This window comes from Lactuca saligna, chromosome 2 (genome assembly GCF_052625555.1).
Source record: "Lactuca saligna cultivar CGN05327 chromosome 2, ASM5262555v1, whole genome shotgun sequence".
NCBI classification, from domain to species: domain Eukaryota; kingdom Viridiplantae; phylum Streptophyta; class Magnoliopsida; order Asterales; family Asteraceae; genus Lactuca; species Lactuca saligna.
The window spans coordinates 120913462-120933109 of NC_136418.1; the positions used below are offsets into that span (position 1 = coordinate 120913462).

Consider the following 19648-nt stretch of genomic DNA (forward strand, 5'->3'; position numbering starts at 1 on the left):
AATACTATGATGTTGTTAGGTACCTAAGCTTATATAAGATTGTTAGGTATATTCACTTTACCCATATATATATATATATATATATATATATATATATATATATATATATATATATATATATATATATATATATATATATATATATATATATAGACACACAAAAGTTCATGGAACCATTTTAAAACCATAAAACCAATGAATTAATATTTTTTAAATTTTAGATTTTATTATTTATTGAAAAATAATATAAAAATATAGAAATTCATAAATTTTCATATTCTTTCCATTGATATCAAATTTGATAATTATTTTTTATCTGTTCAGATTCACATTGTAAATTTGCACTATAAACCATAATTTTATAAAAATTCATAGTGTGAATCTGCATAGATTTACAGTATGAATCTGGATAGATTCACAGTGTGAATCTATACAGATTGACAATGTGAATCTGAACAAGTTCATAATTTGAATCTCAACAAATTATTTTTTTTGATATAAAATTTTATATCGTGGAGGATAAAAAGTTATGAATATCTATATTTTTAGTGGTTTTTTTTTATGAAAATTTTGTTCTTAAAATAAGAAAAGATTGATTGTTTGGTTGTAAAGTTTAAGATGGTTCATTATTTAACCCAACCATATATATATATATATATATATATATATATATATATATATATATATATATATATATATATATATATATATATATATATATATATATATATATATATATATATACTAAAACAAATATTAATATATTAATATTAATAAGATGGAAATGATAATTGTATAGAGGAGGCGGTATTAATACTCTTAGCCATATAATAGCACTTTCTATTTAATAGTTTTAAATAAATCGTAGATGTCTACTTAGATTGATTGACATTTTTTTTTTAAAGTAAAGTTACAACAAATTATATTTTTTATTCACAAGCTATGTTTTAATTTTGAATTATTTTTAAACACTTGCTTACTATGAAATAATGGACAATGGATGATTTTCCAAAACTTATCCTAATCTTTAAATAAAGAAAAAAACACATTATGTCATTTCGTTCACATCAACATTATAAACACGATGTTTATTTCTCTACCTTTTAATATAAATTAGTTGATATAAAAATATTATTTTCCTATTTATAATCTTATAATTGTATGATTATTTGTTTTATTTTAGTATTTTTGTTTTTATGATTTCAGAATTCTTTGATGATTTGTTCAAATATTTTTTTGAAGTTTTATTCGTTTAAATTAAATATTTAAAAATATATACATAATATAAAACATTTAATCGCATTTCTATTTAGAGTAAATCCCATCACGCAACTTGTGATTGAATTTGGAGTCCTGCAAATATAGTGCGTCCACCTCCATTCTTTTTCAATATCTTCATCGACTCAAATATTTTCAGATGCTTCATTCGTTTATTGCTTTATTCATAATTTTTGTATGGTCATTATCCGGTTGCTCTGTCTCTCTTCTTCACAATCGCCTGCTACCACTCCTACTCCCTCAAATGTAACGTCCCGATTCCAGGTATGAATTTAATTAAAGAATAATTGGTCTTATGTCCTACTCGGCGAGTTGGTTGTCCTACTCGGCGAGTTGGTTGCCCTACTCGCCGAGTAGTAGTGGGAATGGAACGCGTGTTTAGTGACCTACTCGGCAAGTCCACCAAGGGACTCGATGAGTAGGAGCTGGCAGATGAAACCCTAAGTTCTGGAGGTTTTACACCCTATTTAAAGGATCATTGGCCTCCACCAGCCTCCTTTTACCGCTTCTTGTCCCTCTCAAACCCTAAAACGTGTGTGTGTGTGTTCTTTGGTGTGTCCAAGCTTGAAGGAGTAACCTTGGAAGGAAACACTTGAAGAAGCAAGGAAAAGTAAGGCCAGGAACTTGTGGGAAGCTAAGGGATTGCATCAGACATCACTCTCTGGAAGGTATTAGGCTGTTCCTTAAGCTCTTTTCACTTTGAACCTCCCTTAGATGGGTGTTATGAAGGGCTCTCCATGTTTAAGCTAAGATCGGAAGTTGTAACTTCAGATCTGGACTTCCCTTGACCTCTAGATCCATAAAGTTCCCAAATTGTACAAGGATGAAACTCTCCCAAGGTGTAAAACTCCATTAAAGAGCTTAGATTGATCATTTCGGGCCTTTATAGGTTTGCATGTACGTAAAGATTGCAACTTTACGTGATAAACATGCCTTAGGAGCTTGAATCTGTAATCTGGGGCCTTTCCATGGCTTCAAAAGCATCTACATGGATTAATAACTGCATGGACTCGGCGAGTTGAATGAGGGACTCGGCGAGTCCGTTGAAGATGGCCATGAACTCTGCGAGTTGGATGAACAACTCGGCGAGTTCATTGAAGATTGCCTTAAACTCTGCGAGTTTTTAGAAAACTCGGCGAGTTGGCTAGGGCTTCTTCCAAATCTTGGCCGCATATGAACTCGACGATTTAAAAGGGGACCTCGACGAGCAAATCAAGGATTTCACGACTTCTCGAATTCAGGAAGAACTCAGGGAGTCGGTAACCTACACTCGGCGAGTCGAGTCAACATAGATTGTTGACTCTGACTGTGGACTTTGACTTGGACCAAGGGTTGACCAATTGAATTTTGTGGGTTTCTGGGATTGGGAGATTTATGAAAAAGGTTGTGTGGTACTTTTAGGTGGTGGAGTTCATGTTGGACCCAGGAGTTGAGCTTTCTTATTTCCGATGATAGTTGCGAGGTGAGTTATCATCACTATACTAAGGGGTCTAAGGCACCAAGGTCGGCCCATTGGATATGATATCCTAGTAGTTGTATTATGTTGATTTGGAGTTAGTTATGCATGCTAGTTTGATATGCTTGAGGGTAGGACTGTAGGACTACCTGTGATACTGATTGATTTCCTGTATGTGCATTATCTGTTACATGTGATATGTTATGTGGGATGGGTTGCGGTTGTACTGCTCCGTGCGGTAGCCAACAAACCCTAGAGTATTCTAGATATGAGTTGATGGCCCGGTAGGCATTCCATACTCATACTGAGGACTTGGGGTCATTCCAGATACGAGCTGAGGGCCCGATAGGCATTCCAGACTCGTACTGAGGGCTCGGTGGCAATCCAGATGTGAGCTGAGGGCCCGGTAGGCATTCCAGACTCACACTGTGGGCCCAGGGGTATTCCAGTCTGTAAAGTTGTGGGCCCGTTATGTGCTGTTCTGCTCAGTTTGTTATGATATGTTAAGGTGTGACAGGGTTATGTGGACTGCATGTGTATCGGTATTTTGGGGGTAACTCACTAAGCTCTCGGGCTTACAGTTTTAGTTTATTGATTCAGGTACATCAGGGGATCGCGACAAGGTGAAGGCATGATCGTACAACTCCTCTTATTGTGTTATGTTTCTGGGAAAACTCTGATATAAATGTATTTTGAAAACAAAGTTGTAATGTTTTGATGAATTCGATGTGTTTTTGAATGTTTAAATTTGGCTTAAATTTTTTAGTGTTACATCAAATTTCGTTTATATCTCCTCGATTTTCTTAAATCTGTCAACCACATCATTTTTTGTCAACGCCCGTATGGAATTTCAGAGATTTTTGAAGACATGCAGACGGAATCCTAACTCTGCAGTCTCAGATGTGCAACGAACCTCAATTTATTCTACGTCCAACTAAAGAGGAGGCATCAAAGGTTGATTCCAGCGAAAGGTAGCCGATTTTTTTAACCCTAAGAAGCCCTAAAAGCACAGTTCACAAAAGGTGAGTTTTTCTATAAGTTTTTTACGTTTAAGTCTTGATTACCTATCTAAACCTTAAAAAAAAATCTTACAAATTTTACATAGAGATGAACAGAATCCATTTTGTTTATTACTAAAAATATAGCTTTACATAAAAACACAAATAATTACCAGTCATCCGATATAAGATTATGAGGCCAATGACAATGGAAATGTTTTATATATATATATATATATATATATATATATATATATATATATATATATATATATATATATATATATATATGTATATATATATATATATATATATATATATATATATATATATATATATATATATAGGGTTAGGTTCATATGAGACAATAATATTTTGCGATTGAAAAACCCTAAAAATCCTCTTATTCACTTTGATTCATATTTTCTACTTTGTGATTCTGATTATGTTCCCTAATCAAGCTTTCAATCACCTAGCATTACAGAATCAAAGAAATTGGATCTAGATCTCAAGAATGACTGATTCAACATAATCAGATTCGGGTTCTAATTCTCATATAATATCTCTTTTTTTACTTCACTTCATATCTACTCCAAATAACTAGAATTTTCTTTTTTCCGTGTCGATGAAGTCAAAGGAAATATGAATAAACCATGTTATATCTTTTTGTATATAACTTTCTTTAAAATTTAAAATTTGAATGTCTAATATTCTACTGATTCTTTGAATTTGTAATGAGAATGCATAATATTCTACATATTTTAGTATCATATTCTACATATCTGCACCAGTTAAATACCTTGTAACCCTACATTAACTTTGCAGTTCCATGAAGTACAATATGCTAGATATTTTAAAATATGAATGTGTGATATTTTTATTATTTTATAAATTTTAATGTGGAATGTATAGTATTCTACATATGTTAATATAATATATTATATATTCTGCATATTTTTTGTGGAATGTGCAATATTTTGCATATGTTAGTATAATAGTCCTTTGTTAAACAGGTTGCAAACTGATAATTAACTTCTAAAATATTCAATGAATTGAATATGTGATAGCATATTCTACATATTTGCACCAGTTAAAGTCTTGGATTTCTATATAAACCTTGAACTTCCACACAGTACATAATTCTATATATTTTAAAGTATGAATTGTTATTACATGATAGTCTGATAAGTCATAATGTACTTCTTAATTAGATATAGATGTCACTTTGTTTGATTATTTCGAGAATCGAGTAAAAATATTAGTAAAATAGTGTTCGGTAACTTAATATTCTGGTTATTCTGATTTGTTAAGTTAGGTGTTACTTCAGAAATTTGGTTTCAAATGTTAGGTTATTGATCAATCGGATGTTACTGTTTACTTTGATAAATCAGAACTAATTCATACACCAATGACTTTATTGTGTAAAGTTAAACTCTATTTGTAGAGCAATTTAACATTCTATATTTTCTTTTATCATAACTTGATGTATTATTCAAATAATAGTTCTTTACACTTTATTAGGAGAATGTATAATAGTAATTATTAATAAAATGAAGTATATGGTTAATAATGTTAATACTATAATATACTAGAGTTTATTTTATCATAACTTTATGTATAATTCAAAGAAAGGTTCTTTATATTTTATTTGGAGAGTCTACGATGTTAATTATTATTAGAATGTACTTTTTCGCTTTATAATAGCAATATTCTAGTTTTTTTCAAGTATTTAATAAACAAATTCATGTATTATTCTAGTTTATGGTATTTAGTGTGAATATTCTAGTAGTTTGTTCTAATAGAAGCATGGTGTACGTTTTGATGCATATCAAGTGACAAGAATAACTCAATCAAGAGCAAAATATGTTTTTAATTTGATACTAAAATTAAGAAAACAATGATATTTCAAGTGATAGATTTTTATCAGAACGTGAAATAAAGGATGTATAACATTAAACACATTAATGTATATGGATATTTGACAAAAATACTCTAAGTTAACATATTATTAAGTGTTATATATTGTTCTTTTCACGATGTTGATTATTCTTAGAATGTACATACTTTTATATTTGATTTTATATTAAGCTATGCAAATAATGCATTTGTTTTAGTTTTTTTGTTTTAATAAAGTTATGATCTATGTTTTAATGCAGATAAAATAAGAAGAAAAAATATTGAAGAACCTATGGTATAAGATGAAGAGGGAAAAGATTGATGGAAAAGAAACCATAAGAAGGTATCTAAAAATAGAATTGATGGAAGTTTGGAAATGTGTGGCGGTGAATGATATTCTTAGAATGTTACAAAACATTTGATTTTTGTTATTACTTGTAACATACACGTTTTTAAATCGTGTTTTGTAATGAATAAAATTGTGAAATTGAGTGTTGAGTTCTAACAGATGATTTTTTACTAGAAATAAAGTAAACTATGTTTAGAATCACTCAGAAAATATTGGAAGTCTTATGAGATTCCAATTAAAAGCCAAATAGTGAAATTTAGCAAACATATAAAAGTTTAAATAAGTAAAATTTTATTATTTGATGTTGTAGAGAATCTCGTTAGAAACTTGTAGGTGAAAACCTTGTAGAAATCCGAGTTATAACGAAGAAGTTATGACCAACCGAAGATCCGCGACAAAACCGGCACGGCATCGAATGACGTAAAAAGTGAGTTTTTGATAAACTACTTTTTAGCCTTAGTAATCTAAATGAAAGTCTTAGTATTCGTTAAACCGAGAAATTCGATAAAAAGAACGCCAAAATCTGACTTCGTATGAGGAAGTTATGATTTTTCGAAGTTTCAACTTAGCAGTAGACAACTAAAAACTTGAATTTTAGATCGAGCGACATTTGACCGATACATCCTAAACGAGAATCGAAGGTCTCGTCATTTGTAGTACAACGGTAAAAAGTCTGACGAAAACAGATGTCGGATGAAGAAGTTATGAATTTTTAACGGATTTTCCTGTCCCGGTCTGTTAAAAATAATAATATTAAAATTAAAGTCTAAATTAGCCGACGAAGTCTAAACGAAAGTTGTAGAGCGTAATTTTAGCTATGTGTGCATATAAAGAACGTCAAAAACGGAGCTCGTATGCGAAAGTTATGGATTTTAGAAGTTCGGGGCTCGAAAACCGAGAAAACTTGCATGAACAGTGTTCTGACACGTCACCTCGCACGAAGAAGCAGCATCACCGGAGACGTGGCCATTCCGAGAAGCAACGCGTGTCGCATGCTGATTCGACCAAAGTGCGAGCCAATCAACTTCCGACGCCCCTCGCTGCGGTGTCCGAACCTCGCTCCTCCACGTCTCGCCTACCTCTCGCATACGAAGCCACGTCCGAGCCTCGCAGCAGGCCTCGTGGCCTTCGCTTCTCGCGCCACCTGCCCCTCGCTGTTGACGCCACCGAGCTGCTTCGCTGCCTGCTTCTTTCCCAGCCAACTCCGAACCTCGACCCTATAAATAGGAAGGTGCGAACCCTCCCGGCTAAAATTAGAAAATTTCCATATTTCACCCCTAAATCCATACTTTCACTATTTTGACTTTCCCCGAAGCCCCGGTATCAATTTTAGCACCCGAAACACGTCCCGAGACCCCCGAGAAGCCCAAAAATTTTATCTTTTCGGTTTTGAAGCCCTACCTTCGCAGAGCCCGGTTTTCAATTAAGCTCCCGGTTTTCAACATAGAAAGACATATTTAAAGCCGAAGTGCTGTCCAAATTACTATTTTAACCCCCGGTTAACTTAAGGTGAGTTCAATATATAGGAACAATTGTATGTTGTGTGTTATATGTGCTATGTGCTTTTCAGTGTTATTATTCTGAGTTATTTTCTCGTGTTATTCGCTATGTTTATAGCAATTGTAATACCTTTGACCATGTGATCAGTGAAAGGACTTAGATTCACATTGGTACTGGTACGTAGCCTTTGGCCATGTAGAGCATGTCTCCGTAAGAGAATGACTTCTATTCTATGGCATTGGCAAATGGTTAGACAGGACTATAAGCCTGAAATCTAACAAGATGTTAATCAGAAATAAGCATGTCTTCTATGCCATTTGGGCCAAAGCTTTATTGATGTATATCAAGAATTGAAAAGTATATCTTTAAATAAAGCCTTTGATTGACATGAACGCTTGTCACATGATCTCACATATGTCTTGTTACTCTTCTTTGCCTTTGTCACATAGAAGTATATATATATATATATATATATATATATATATATATATATATATATATATATATATATATATATATATATATGGCATAACGTTATATTGTATCTATTATTGAACTCAGTAAGTGTCACCGCTTACCCTATCAATGTTTAACAATTGCAGGTGATAAGTAACTAGTATGTTCACATACTATTGAAAGATTTAGAATAGTTTATAATAGTACTTTTGTACTACAGTTTATGTTTGTATAAGTTACAATATCCTGGGTAGTTATGTAATATATATCACACTTTGTAATAGACGGTTTGTATCTAATAGTTTGTAATTCCCTTTATCAATGTAAAATATTGCTTTTATGAATATGCAAATAGCATGTTTTAGAGTAATGATATTGTGAAGTATGAAAGTTTGGGTCTTTCAAAAATACGAAAGTTGGGGTCTTTCATTACTTAACTGTAGTTTGTATATTTTGGGTATTTTGTTTTGATAAATATTTGTTTACATTGATTTTACTTTTCATGATGCAACCAAATTGGATTGTAACCTACATATAAACTAATTGATGAAGTAAGGAGTTTGTAAAATCTAACCGACTAAAGCATCTTAACCTGGTGTATGAAGAGATGTAGTGAAATGAAGATTGTTGATCAAATTGATAAAATATTTGCAAGAATTTAATGGTTAATGAATTTGGAGTCTTTTTCTCTTTCAATATTGACTATATTTTCTATATTTTGATTAACATGTATAGTTGAATGTTTGGTAAATAATAGTGTTATGGTTTGAATGTTTACAGATTGGTAATATTTCATAAAAAAATATTGTGGTTGAACAATAGTTATATTTTAAATGATAATACATGTAATTTTGTAGTTTATGTTATGTAATAGTAGTAATATCTTTCACATATTAGACGAGTTTAAAATTAAAGTCTCTATGTAAAAAATTACATTAGAATAATATTGTATTTTTATGTTATAATAAGTATATGTATAATATTCTAATAGAATAATTTTATATGTTGTTTGTTATCGTGAATTGATGTTTATGTCTTTTTTAGAATTTAAGTCACTATTCAAGGTACATTTTATAAGTAGAGTGTATGATGGTTAAAATCATTAGAATGTTGTAGTTTATGATGTATGATGTTTATAATCTTATAAAATAAAAATATAAGTTTTTATAATCTATATGTAGAATATTTTAATAGAATAATATTCTGTAACATTCTATGTTATATGCATCATATTCTAATACAACAATGCCTAATTAAAATTTAGCTTTTTCAGTGCTCAATGATATGATATTAATCTAGTTATTCAAAATATTCAATACTTTTATAATGTCTTGTTAATATATATAATATTATGAAGTTATTTGTAATATTATGAAATTTAAGCGTAGTATGCTAAAATTATGGTGTACTTGTACAATTAACTTACATTATGTAAGATTCTAATATTATATGTAATATTATGTAATATTCTGAATGTACAATTTATAGTGTTAAAGGAATATATATATATAATAGTCTAAAGAAAAATATTGATTTATAGAAATGAAAAGTTTATAATGTTAATGTGTAATAATCTGAAAGATTTTAATATGATGTAATATTATATTATAAGATGAAATATTCTAATTCAGACCATCATTTCCTTCAGTGTGTAGGAAACCAAATAATATGTAGGAACCTAGACTAATAAACTTTTTAAATCAGTGAGAAACATCTAAGTTTATAAATTGAAATGAACACTTTTAGGATAAATATCAAACTTTTCTTTGGAATTTGAAACGTATTCTAAAAACCCCATAGATTAAAAACCAAATTTCAAGTTTGTATTATAAAAAATATATCACAATGTTAGAATATTGAATAATATGTTGTTAATTGATATGTAATATTATGAAATTGTAATAATATGTTGTTAATTGATATGTAATATTATGAAATTGTATGGAATATTACGATATTAAAGTGTAATATTCTAAATTGTATTATAACATATAATATGAACTTATATTACATAAGATTCTAATGTTATCTTGAATATTCTGAATATACATAACATTTTAACAGAATAATTTATTTAGGTTGTCTATATTCAAGTTACAACTTAATATTCTTATAGAATAATGCTATAGGTTGTTTGTATATGTAGAACATTCTAAACAGAATGTAACACTGAATGATTATATGAACATCAAATATCGAACTAGAATATAACAATATATATGTAAGAAAATTAAAATAATACACAGTTTATCTGTAAATACCAGTGTAAAAGTAAAAACTTAGAATATAACGTTATAGTTTTATTCAATTACCTCAAATACATCACTTGAAACCAAACAAGAAACAAATATAAGCAAATTTACAACACCCCACTACATAGAATGAGACTCTCCAGGAAATTATTATCGAGCCACATTCTCTACAGTTCCATTGAAGACTTACCTAAAAAATTGAAATGATAGAAAACATGAAAGTTTTAGCTAATTTCATAATTGTATGTACCACTTTACACTGTGACAAGGGTTTTATGGGTATTAAGATATATATCTGCTGCAATAACAATGTTTAAAGTTGCACAAATGTAGAGAACAATTTCATCAAGAAAGAAATAAAGAGAGTGCAGGGAGTAAATTAAACCAACATCTTCATAACAAATTTGATTCTAAAGATGAACCAAGTCCTCATCATCCATTAACTTCTTAGTTACTTTAACTCTTTATGGACCACACACCATTGAAACCAACATGTCAATATGCTTCTTGAAGTTCTCATCATTAATTAATGGTGACAATATATGGATGATATGCTTCTTCCAACATATGCACTGAACATTTGCATCGATGGCAGTTGTATGTCCTTCAATCACTAACAAAAAGAAGAAGTACACCAATCATCACTAAGTTAAGAAAAATCATCTTGGAATTTAGGGTCAATATCATTAAAAAATAACAAAGTTTAAGGGTGGGAAGGAAGGAGTGATATATCAGACTCTTTATTCATTCAGGATTTTCATCAAACAGATAGAGTACATGTATAATGTAAGAGAAAATCAAACCTTGAAAGTGCTCAAAGTCAAAACTTGTCATATTACAGAATTCACAAATCTATTAAATAGAATTTAAATCGTGAAAGTGCTCAAATAGATCTCAAACAGCTAAATAAATGTGATGTGATGAAGAATTGCTGAAATTGAATATCAGAGAACAAAAACTAACTCTGTTTGTTGAAAATTGATGATCAAGATGCTAAAATTCGATCATAATTTTATGATAACTTGTTGATATATGTGATTTGATGAAGCATATTTGTTGAAAATCGACAGATATCTGATGATCATTTCCAGATGATGAAGAAAATGGTTGAAGAATGAAAGATGAAGTCGCAAAACACTAAAAACGTGATTTTGATAATTGCAGTTTTGATAATAGATGATAACTGATCGATCAACGAAAAATTCGATCTCATAGTAGCGATTTTGATATATGTGATAAGATCCTGGATACTTGGTCAAAGATTTGAAGATTGAGTGCGATAAAGATCTGATTTCGTTAACTAAGATAGTAATTTTGGTACAAGAACCGATTATGCTATCTTTAACCTAACAATGACTAATCTGTCCCTAATTAACTAATCAGGCACATTGATTAGCCTTAATCACGTTTTTTTAAGAACCATAGGATCAGTTTTCATCAAAGGCTGAAATGTTGTCCCCTTGTCTAACAAAATAGTATTGGTCTCAAATGAACCTCTACCTAAATCTATATATATATATATATATATATATATATATATATATATATATATATATATATATATATATATATATATATATATATATATATAGTGACCTTCAATAGAGAACCATAATTAACCAAGGAACCAATCGTGAGAATCGAAAATCATAACGATCAACGGCCAAGGAAATAGATGTACACTTTTACATTGGACACACACATACCGGATTATACCAAAAAATCCACCCTTTACAAAAAGACCCATCATTTTTTTTCATTTAAATTTTTTTTAGGCCATGTTTTTTTATCAAAAAAAAAAAAAAAAAAAAAAAAAAAACGAATATAACGTTGTTCACGATTTTTCGTCCTCTTTCCATAGAGATCCATGATGATATATAAAAAACGAACTTTTTTTTTCGAAAAAAAACCCACTTCATTTTCTTTAATGAAAAAAGTTAAGGTATAATCGAATTTTTTTTCGATAAAACCATGGCCTAAAAAAAATTTTAAATGAAAAAAAGTGAGTGAGTTTTGTTATAATACGGTACATGTGCATCTATTATAAAAATTTACAACCTTTCTTTTGCCATTGATTGTTTTAAATTCCGTTGCTTTGGATTGGTTCCTTGGTTCCTTGAATAATAATAGTTTTCTATTGAACTTTTCCAAATATATATATATATATATATATATATATATATATATATATATATATATATATATATATATATATATATATATATATATATATATATATATAAGACCATTCTAATTTTGTGAGACCGTGAAACCAAATATAAAAATAATTTTAAAATGCAAAATAAATGGAAAAATCCAAAAAAAAAATTTAATATTATTTTCGGAACTTGAATTAACTAAAAAAAAATAAAAACAAAAATACAAAAATCCCGTTGTTTTTTTTTTTTGAAAAATACGTGAAATATTCTAATAGAATATTACACTGACATATTCTAAAAAATAATTTTAAAATGCAAAATAAATAGAAAAATATAAAAATCCTTTTTTTTTAAATATTATTTTCGTAACTTGAATTAACTAAAAAAAATTCCGTTTTTTTTTAAATATGTGAAATATTCTAATAAAATATTACAATGTACATATTCTATAAAATAATTTTAAAATGCAAAATAAATGAAAAAATCTAAAAATTCTTTTTTAAATATTATTTTCGGAACTTGAATTAACTAAAACAAACAAAAAAATAAAAATAAAAAATAAAAAATGTGTCTCACGGTCTCACAAAATTAGGACGTCTTACATTAAACTAATCATATATATATATATATATATATATATATATATATATATATATATATATATATATATATATATATATATGATAAAATTGCAAAAATGGTCCCTATGGTTGGCAAAATTCTGCGGTTTTGATCCAAAAAAGTTTGATGGTGCATCAATGGTCCAATTTTGGATCTTTTTAGTATTTTTGGTCCCTATACACTTAAAATGAATATTATACCCTTCAGATTTGTATTTTTTATTTTTTTTTATATTTATATTAATGTTTTTAAATAATTAAAAATACAAAAAGTCTCTCTCTCTCTCTCTAAGAGTACCCACTGCAACCCTCTCAAGAACTCCCAACATATCCCAACATCGTTCACCACCATGATCCACCTGCTACCAACGCCGTTCACCACCATTATTTGTTTGCCATCATCGCCATTTACCACCACCATTCACATGCCACCGTCGTTGTTCTCCACCATCCTCTTAAGAAGACACAAAAAATCTTTCTTTATCTCTCATCCTGCCACTATCTACATTCCCCCACCACCATTCGCTGCTAACCACCTCCATATTCCCCACCCCTACATCTCCTTCCTTAACCTGATAAGCCTTCACCAACAACCACCAAACCATCGGTCATTAAATTTTTCAAGAAAACCTACCAGATGCCTCTCCCTCCCATATCTTGCCAGAAAAATGAAACCAAAATTAGCCACCAATCACCACCATAAACACTCCTCCATCCCTCTTAAACCAAGAAAATAGCCACCCAATACCACCATTGTTAAATGCCATGAGCCTAGCCATAAATTTCACTGCCCTTAATCGTCTCAGTCATGCCAAATCATCAGGAGAAAGGCACCCCTATTGTTGAACTGACATCTCTATTTAGAACAAAGAAAAAGAAATGGGATGTAGACTTGTAATCGGTTCAGAAAGAGACACCAGGTGGGTGTCGATCAATTGTGAAAAAATAGAGACGTGGGGTGAACCAGGGCAATATAGGGCAAGAAAAAACCCAACCTCTCCCATCACCTTCTTCGTCTTTAGATTATGAGATAATTTCCAAACCCCGACCTTTCATGTTCGTCTCCTTCTTCTGCAGAATCAAAAACTGTGGAGATCTACGGTTTTAGTTACAGGTGTTATCACAGATGTGACAGTGGCAGGATGGTGGTTGTTGGGGGTGCGAAGGAGAAGCATGGAATGATGATGACTGCAATGGACCTGGTAGACAACACCTTCAAGAATGAGTTGGGTTTTTTTTTATCTGGAGGATCATATGAAAAGAGAGAGAGAGAGAGAGAGAGAGAGAGAAAGAGAGTTGGGTGGGGTGTGGGGATGATAATTTCAGATGAAGTGTTTCTTTTTCTTTTTCTTTTAAATAAAATAACAATAAGTTAAATAAAATAAATCAAAAGGGAAATATTTAAGGACATATTGGTCATTTCAGATGGATTATGGACCAAAACCATACAAAAATACCAACCATAGGGACCAAAACAACACAAAGTCTTTGAAATTGGACCACTATTGCACCGCAAAACTTTTTTGGACCAAAACCACATAATTTTGCCAATCACAGAAATCATTTTTGCAATTTTGTCTATATATATATATATATATATATATATATATATATATATATATATATATATATATATATATATATATATATATATATATATATATATATATATATATATATATCTTTACCTTTCTTATTGAGTAAGTCGTCTAAATACTCATATTTGAAATAATTTACCGTGGAATAATCTTACGTGTTGGGTCAAAAATATGGTTTATACTTTGCTTTTCTAAGCGTTTATTATTTTTGTTTTGGGCCGAAAATATTAATTAGTTTATTTGTATTTGGGGCCTGAGTTTGCGGTCGATATATATATATATATATATATATATATATATATATATATATATATATATATATATATATATATATATATATATATAAGGGTATATTAGTAACTTTATATAAATATTAATTAATGATTTCGTAAAATCTGGGGATAATGATTTTAATTACCTAAAAAAATTAATAGTTCTTTTAGATAATAAAATATATATAAATTTTTTTTATGATGATTTTTCTGAAAAATAATTTATGACCGTTTCTTTTTCTTTAAAAGGAAATCTGTACAATTCAAACCACAAATGAATCCACTTTTATTTACAATCCCATTTTAATACACTTCTATTCACAATCACAAATGAATATACACTGTCATTCACAAATATCACAAATAGATATTGTTTTAATCACAAATGAATATAACAAAATAGCACATAAATTACATCTAAAAGAAAATGATAAACACGAATTTATGTACATTATCATTTATTCAACCAAGATACAAACACATCTAATCAATATTGAATACATTTCAATCACAAATGAAATATACTTCTAATCAAAAATGAACTTACAATACATAAATTAGTTGTTTTTCTATCAGCATAAGAGAATACATATATGAAACATCAAGCTCCCTGTAACGCCCCAATTTCCCAGGTATTTAGATCGAGAATTTATTAGTCTTTTAAGCCCTACTCGATGAGTAATGATGCCCTACTTGTCGAGTAGTGTCGACGCGGGGACACAGAATTAGTGACCTACTCGTCGAGTTCATAAAGGGACTCGACGAGTAGGAGCTGGCAGAAGAAACCCTAAGTCCTGGGTTCTACACCCTATTTAAGGGGACTTAAGCCCCATTGGACTCCTTAGAGTCATTAAGAGCTCAAGGGAAAACCTAACCGTGTATTGTGTTCTTGTGTACCTTGAAAGCTTGAAAGGAGGACTTTGTGGAAGGAAGAGTTTGGAGAAGCAAAGGGTTAGAAGTAAGGGAGGAGTGAAATCTGATTTCTACCTTAGTTAGCACTCATAGAAGGTACCAAGTCGACACCTTTATCCTTTTTCCCTTCTAAATCTCATATAGTGGAAATCTAGGGTTTATGAGGTGTAAGTGAGGTGATATTGCAAAACATAAGCTGGATCTAAATTGTAACTTCAGATCTGGACCATTCCTGAGTTCTAGATCCAAAAAGTCCCTGTTTTGGGCGTGAATGAGGCCTCCCTTGTGCATGAAACCCATTAAGAGCTTAGTTTTGGACATTAAGGAACTTTTTAGCCATGCCTGCATGTAAAGTTTCCAACTTTACGTGAAAGGCATGCCCTAGGAGCTTGGATCTATGGTTTGGAGTCATTGCATGGCTTAAAAATAGGTCTGTATGGTTTAAGGACTGAAGGAAATCGGCGAGTCGCAAGGGAGACTTGGCGAGTCGTATGAATATAGCCGTGAACTGGACGAGTTGGACGAACAACTCGGCGAGTCCGATGAAGATTGCCATAAGACTTGACGAGTTGATGAACAACTCGACGATTCAGATGAGTTTAAACCAAGATATGTTGCGTGTATATCTGTCGAGTTCAATGGGGGAACTCGACGAGTCACCCCGATGACTCAGCGAGTTGGAATATGCTTCAAGGAACTTGGCGAGTAGCCGAGTAGACTCGGCGAGTTGAGGTCAACAGGGACTGTTGACCTTGATTAAGGACTTTGACTTTGACCAGGGTTAACTAGTGGTTTATGGAGTACTCTGAAGACTCATGAGTATGTTCGTATTACGGTAATAGGTGGTGGAGTCGTTGACGCATGATTAGAGAGCTGTGATTTATTACCGAGCTAACATCTACGAGGTGAGTTATTCTCATTATACTAAGGGGTCTAAGGCACCAAGTCCAACCCATTGGATTTGATATCCTAGTAGTCAATGGTATGTTGAGTTGAGTTAGTAATGTATGCCAATTGATATGCTAGTTAGGTAGATCTGTAGGACTGCCTGTGATACTGCTTGATTACTTGTATGTGCATTTATTTGTTACATGTCGACATGTTATGTGGGATGGGTTGAGGTTGTACTACTCCATGCGGTAGCTAACAAACCCGAGAGTAGTCCAGATATGAGTTGAGGGCCTAGTAGGCATTCCAGACTCATACTGAGGACTCAGGAGCATTCCATATACGAGCTGAGGGCCTGGTAAGCATTCTAGACTTGTACTGAGGGCTCGATGGCATTCCAGATACGAGGTAAGGGCCCGGTAGGCATTCCAGACTCGTACTGAGGGCCCAGGGGTAGTCCATCTTGTAAAGCTGAGGACCCAGTGCATGTTGTTTTGTTTTTTATTGAGATGATGTGTTAATGTTGATATTGCTATGTGGATTGTATGTGTATCGGTATTTTAAGGGTAACTCACTAAGCTTTCGGGCTTACAGTTTCAGCTTATTGTTTCAGGTACACCAGGGGATCGCGGAAAAGCAAAGGCATGATCGTATAGCTCCTCCTGTTATGACATGCTTCTGGGAAATACTCTGATAATTTAAATTTTTAAAACAAAGTTGTAATGTTTTGATAAATTTGACATGTTTTAAAAAGTTTAAATTAGTTTGAAATTTCGGGTGTTACACTCCCTTTTCTTGAAAATTTGCTTCCAATTGCTATTTTGTTTCCTTATTTCTTCTCAATGGACCTAACACAAAAATCACTGGATCAATTCATCAGTTTTAACCTTTTATCAACGACCATTGTCTATTAAGTATGAAATTTTTTAAATAGATATGATCTTACTTGTATTGTTAGTAGAAATTGGTGAGATTGAAAACCATATCTTTGAGTAATCTTGTTGGTTCATTTATCTTCTTTAGTATCCAAAACCTACATCAAGTGTTATAATCATTAATGCATCAAAGTGTTATAATCATTAATGAAAGGGACTCAACCCTTACCTCTTGATCTTTGGATCGCTAGTAACCATTAACGATTAATGATGCTGGTGCTTTTTGCCTTTTGTACGGCATCCAAATCTTGCTTTTATTGTCTCATGCTACCTTCTTGATTTATATGTCTCTTATATCCAACTCTACTATGAGTTAGAGTCAGACTCAACCAACTTTGATTTATGATTTTTTGCTAGTATCCAACATCACACCCAAAAACAAAGGCATTTGTGATCGTTGTTATTCTTAAATTCATTCCTGTAAAATGAGTTCAATGATATTAAAAAAAACAATTCACAAACTATAATAATATATAGGGAATGTATATATACATCTTCGTTTATTCACAAACGCTTGTATATATGGTTATAGTTATATTCATGTATAATTATAGCTATATTCATGTATGATTATTTCAGAAAAGGAAGAAAAAAAACAAATGGTAAACATATATAAATATTTAAGTAATTTTTTTTTTGCGTCAATACAAAGAAATTTGAATGTTCTATTGTTTTTTCTTGTCATTGAGGGTGTAGCAAAAGGTTAGGTTTGATTTTTATTCATTGAATATCGTTACAAAAAAGAAATCAAAGAAATGATTGAGAAAGAATCGAACAAGCATTCAAGTTCCAGTTTTCTGAATTTGGGCATTTCATCGAGCACCTTATGTACACAACTTATCTTCTTCCCCTATTAGTCGATTTAAATGAGTAAAGTACTATACTTGAGAAACATGCACATGAAAAAGAATGTCGCCTCTTGAATCTAGATGTAGGTCTGGAATATTTGAAACCAAAATGATATGCAATCAAGTATTTGCTCGAATAGGGGAAGAAGGTAAGTTGTATGTGATTTATGTATCGAATTTGAAAATCCAATTTATGTATAGAATTACCTGTATGCGATTCAAACGACACATTGGAAATCGACACATTGGCACAATACCCGTCGACCGATTTGAAGTAGATCAGGGGAAGGTCGATGCCTCTTCTGCACCAGTGATGAGTAGATTAGCCGTTCATTATCACTCGATTAGACGAGGATCGAAAATTCCCCAATCGATTATGCCTCCCGATCCCTGCTTCGTTCGTGAATCATGCTCCTCCGATCAACAACAATTTGGAGATCCTCTTTCCATTTCCTTTTTTTGGCTTCATCGATTCCCTTTTGGTGGTGGATCAATGATGTAGGGTGGAGGCGTACCTAGGTTTACACAGAGAGATGAAGAAAGAGAGACGGGGAATGGAAGGAAATAACTGAGTGATTGAGGATTATAGGTGTAATGCCCGTAGATCCGGGCTAGTCAAATTAGAGGCAATAGAGGTCGAAAACGACTTTTCGACAAAAGATTATTTAGAATAAATAATCTTAACCAAATTGTGGAATATGTCTCAAGGTTTCCGTACATATAAAGAATGCCGAAATCCGAGCTATAACGAAGAAGTTATGGCCCGCCGAAGTTTTACGGCAAAACCGGCACGGCACCGGGAGACATAAATAGTGAATTTACGATAGAAGACTTTTTAGCCTTAGCAATCTAAACAAAAGTCGTAGAATATGTTAAACTAAGAACATCGATAAAAAGAACGCCCAAATCTGACTTCGTATGAAGAAGTTATGATTTTTCTAAGATTCGGCTTAGCAGTGCACGACCCGAAACTTGAATTTTAGTTCGAGCGGTTTTTGGCTTACGCGACCTAAATGAGAGTTGAAGCTCTCATTAATAGGAACTCAACGGTAAAAAGACAGACGAAAACGGAGTCCGGATGAAGGAGTTATGAACTCTTCGTGGTCATTTAACAGTCTAAACGCCTCCTACTGTTAAATTTGAGATCGGTCGAGAATTAGCTGACGGAGTCTAAACGAAAGTTGTAGATCTTGATTTTACCTACGCGTGGATATAAAGAATGTCGAAAACG

At 31.6% G+C, this 19648-nt stretch overlaps 1 long non-coding RNA gene across 1 annotated transcript; it reads left to right on the forward strand.

Moving 5' to 3' along the window:
• Positions 1 to 1256: 1256 nt before the first annotated feature.
• LOC145029038 (uncharacterized) lies at positions 1257 to 6070 on the forward strand. The gene is made up of 4 exons (XR_013676330.1): positions 1257 to 1542; positions 1842 to 1946; positions 2680 to 3756; positions 5889 to 6070. It is a non-coding gene; the product is annotated as an uncharacterized LOC145029038 (long non-coding RNA).
• Positions 6071 to 19648: the final 13578 nt, after the last annotated feature.